The sequence below is a fragment of the Armigeres subalbatus genome, chromosome 2 (genome assembly GCF_024139115.2).
Source record: "Armigeres subalbatus isolate Guangzhou_Male chromosome 2, GZ_Asu_2, whole genome shotgun sequence".
NCBI lineage: Eukaryota > Metazoa > Arthropoda > Insecta > Diptera > Culicidae > Armigeres > Armigeres subalbatus.
In genome coordinates, this window is record NC_085140.1 from 203300002 (window position 1) to 203304250 (window position 4249).

At 34.8% G+C, this 4249-nt stretch overlaps 1 long non-coding RNA gene across 1 annotated transcript; it reads right to left on the reverse strand.

Moving 5' to 3' along the window:
* Positions 1-1819: 1819 nt before the first annotated feature.
* Positions 1820-2571, reverse strand: LOC134215766 (uncharacterized). Its single transcript, XR_009980300.1, has 3 exons — positions 2436-2571; positions 2198-2310; positions 1820-1955 (listed from the first exon to the last, which is right to left on the reverse strand). It is a non-coding gene; the product is annotated as an uncharacterized LOC134215766 (long non-coding RNA).
* Positions 2572-4249: the final 1678 nt, after the last annotated feature.

Below are 4249 nucleotides of genomic sequence, written 5' to 3' on the forward strand. Positions count from 1 at the left end.
AATGTCATTTGACACTAATTCGGCTCTCACGCCGCCAATATCGTATTTAGAGAAATTACCTGTTAGAAAAAGTTTTCGGGTCCTTTAAGAGCTACATGTTTATATGGAAAACAAAATTGTAAATTACTTGTGAGAAAAGTTATTAGCAAGTTAGTCCCATGACATCGATATGACATTTCCCGTCACTGGCTCTGAGAACAATAAGAAAATATGTATACATGAAGGGGCTGGCGATCTTACTTAAATAAAGAATAAAAATGTCACGGTCTTCAAGTGAAATGCCCACGGTAGCCAACAGCGAAATCGAAAGCAAGATCTGAGTAAGAAGAAATTTAATTCATAAAAGTCTAAATGGTGAAAAAATCGCAATATTTTTAGAATTTTCTGTGGACCATAATGAGTATCCTACATGCTAATTCGTTTGGTATTATGTGGTATTATGCAATTATATGACACCTACAACCATTTAAATATCATAAAAATACAATTTTTCCGATGATTTTCTCAGAAAATCGCTTCGTATACGTAAAATTTTATTCACAAGCTTCATCAAGACTTGATAAAGCTTGTGAATAAAATTTTACGTATACGAAGCGATTTTCTGAGAAAATCATCGGAAAAATTGTATTTTTATGATATTTAATACTTAGTATTATTTAAAAAGTATTTTTTATAATGGAAGTTTTAGAGAAAACAGATTGGAAAAATAATCTAACGGGCTGAGATATTGAAGTTTTAGTAAACCTCAAAAACCACAAAATTGGCTATTCGACGTTTTTGACATCACATAAATCCGTCCGTTCAACCCAAGGCTAAATCATTTAATATATTCTACTTCTAACACGTGGTTTTGAAAAGCAGTCAGTTTAAATTATGCCATTTTTGTGATAATATATCATGAAAACATTCTTACATATATTCAACCAGTCAAAGCGATCTTAGCATACTAAAGAACAATAATGGTTTCCATAGTTACTAGTGTGTGCTGTATTATTGACATAGTTTTGACGTAGGACTCCCGTGCATTCCTAACACGGACATCAAAATGCAGTATGCCACGGGCCTTCGGGTCCACCGCAATATTTTCTTTGTGTACAAAAGAAGCTGTGCCTTCCGTGTGTGAGTCATTCCAGTTTCTGAGAGCAGCGCGTACTGACGTGCAAAAGTTCAATGTGAATACGTTACGTTTATATAAGTCCTACGTCTACTCGCGGTTATGTTTAATACATTACCCATCGCCCGTTTTTTTTTAATTTAAGGTGGAGCATACTCTTTTTCAAAAGGTTGGTTCTTTGTTACCAGCAAAATATTTTTAAAAAATCGGTAGTGGATTTGCCCATTACTTGCTTATTATTAGTTGACATTTTTAAAACAAAAACTGCAAAAAAACTGGTTGGTTTTAAAGAAAGTTATGCGTTTTCAAAACTCTGATATTCTTAGAATTTCCGGATATTGTACTTTGTTCGATTAGTAAAAGCTAATCGTATCTTCAACAAACTACACAGAAAGAAAAATCATTAATCAAATTAAAAGAAACGTTGGTTAAAATGAAAAGTTGCGTTGGTTCTTTTTCGTAGAGAGTTCAGTATGCTTAGAACAAAAGTACGAAAACTTTTGTTACACCTAGGCTTTGAAAGTGACATGAGGATCTGAAAATAAAAGTACAAAACTTTCAAAATAATATTGTGGAACTGTCTGTCAAACTATTGAAAAAAAAGTTTAGTATTTTCAATCTGAAACGAAGGTTTAGTTTCCCCAAAAAAGTTTTTCCCATTTGTCTATTCATGCTTTCTTTTAAAACTTTATGGAAACGATTTTAGATTTTATGTTATTATATATTTATTTTGAACTTCATCTTTGTTATTCAATTTGAGTTGACGGACACAAGCGGATGTCCTCAAAATGCTGTCAATCGCGCCATAGTCGTTTTTCCAGTTAAAAATCCCGAGCCGAATCTGTAAGAAAAATTACAAGTCTCACATAAGGATCATCAACAAATAAACAGTAATCAAATCCAGCGCTTCAATAGCATGAATGGAGTTGGGTGCTTATTTAGATTTTTGTTTTCCTAAATTTAGATAAGAATCAAGGATAAGAACCCAAATCCATTCACGCTATTGTAAGTTAGAGTTAGCACCAAAAACAGCCTATAAACATAAGCGTAACATTTAACATGCACATCAATATTTGTTCTTACCTGATCTCTCCTTGTTGTTTTTCTCGTTGTATGCGCCATGGCCGTCGAATGAGTGGTGCCTTTCCTTATCGCAACGTCGCACGAATAATTCTGGGGAACAGATTATTTTGTATCTGTAATTAAATTAATAAAGATATGTAATAAATTTATGTCTGTGGAAAATCTACGGTCGAGGTGTGTAAAATCTAAGGTGAGCTGATAGTCAGCCAGCACTCCGGCCTTTAGTATTTGTACTTACCAGCAGCTAACAATATTTAGGAGCCGAAGCCAGAATTCTTACTGTAAGCAAACTCGTGCAAAAAGGAAAACAAGTTGACAACTTCTATTGTTGTTGTTTGTCATCGACTTCAAACGATACTGGGTGGATTGACAATTCAACAGTTTTCTTATCAAAAAGTTGTACTTTTAAATCTACACTCAATGAAAACGGATAAAACTTTTAACCTAGAAATTTAACTTTCACTGAAAACAATTTAACTTTTATTCTAACGTAAATTGGGCAACTTTAATATACAAAGTATGATATTTTCTGTAGCACAATATTATTTTTTTCTGTGTATGAACCCAGCTGGTCATTCCAACCAAACTACGAGAGCCGATTAAATTAGAACAAAGTTGACATGTTCCATAACATACATTATTAAGTAAACTACCAACATGTAAGCCAAATGTAAATATAATTAGAAGCATACATTTATTTTGGACAGAACTGGAAACTGCAATTCAATCTAGCGAAAATAGGATTTACTTATCACAACTACATGAGAAGTTCGCAAAATGGCGCATGTCCGTGTTACGTGGCTATATATAGCGAATCTTGACATTAGATGCCATATGCATTATTTCCAGTGAAAACTAGATGTACGAACACTGATATCAAAATACTCTATATCAAGTGATGTAGCTCGTAATCTGAACGTGCTATGTGCCATCCAGACTACGAGCTATATCACTTGATCACTCATAATCTGAACGTACTATAATCACCGACGAACCGACGTGTCACCCCATAGAAAATAATTCAAATTTGCTGCCCACGACGCCATGATGAAAAATCATCGAACACTACCGCCACCCCCATAATGGCTCGCGAAGTTTTCATAGCTCAGCCACCAACCTACGTGTATTAACATTGCAGCGGAGTTGTGTCTTAGCTCATTTGACAGGAGCGATTGCCCGCAAAAGCGAATGACCGTTAAAAAGTGTGAGACAATCAGAGAGCGCCAGTGACACGTCGGTTCGTCGGTGCTATAATTTCCTTTGGCATCCAGATTGCCCGCACGGAGAAATTCAACTTACCCATTAATGGGTATTTTTATATGCTATCTCGTTCTGCTTGCAGAAAATTTACCCATTTTTTAAAGTTCGGCGGCAAAACTCATTAATGTGTAATGCCGCCGAACTTCAAAAAATGGATAAATTTTTCTGCAGAGAGAAAGAGATAGCACAAAAAAGTACCTGTTAATGGGTAAACGAAAATCTCCGTGCGGGGTAGGTGAAAATTCCCAGCACGCTTGCTGAGGAAGTATCAAAACTCTATAATAATAATAATGTTAATGATGTTTGTTATCTGTGTGTTTTTATTTTGCTCTTTGTAAACAACAACTTCTCTGCCGCTGAGTAGTAGACTTTTTAGCGTGTGAGTCGAAATTAACGCAATTCTGAGCAGAAAAGTCGTATCGTGTATAGTTCACTGGAATTTCACAAATTTTCGATTTTCTACCATACACGGAATTTCTAAACCGAATTATATAGTTAAAAAATTAACCATTTGTTACATTCAAAATAACAACAATTGTGTAGTAAATTCAACTGCATCATGTAGCATTTTTCTTGATAGAAATTTTTGGGGTACAGTATTTGGCAATAAATAATGCTAAAGCATGATTATTTAATGTACAAAATATTTTATTTACTTTTTAAAGTGTTCCAGTAATACATTGCAAAAACCAGGATGTATCTAGTATTGCCATTCGCTATGCAATAGTCAAGCCCGGAGTGACCGACGACCGTGCTTAGCGCTGGTGGTATAAAAGCACCGACGAACCGACG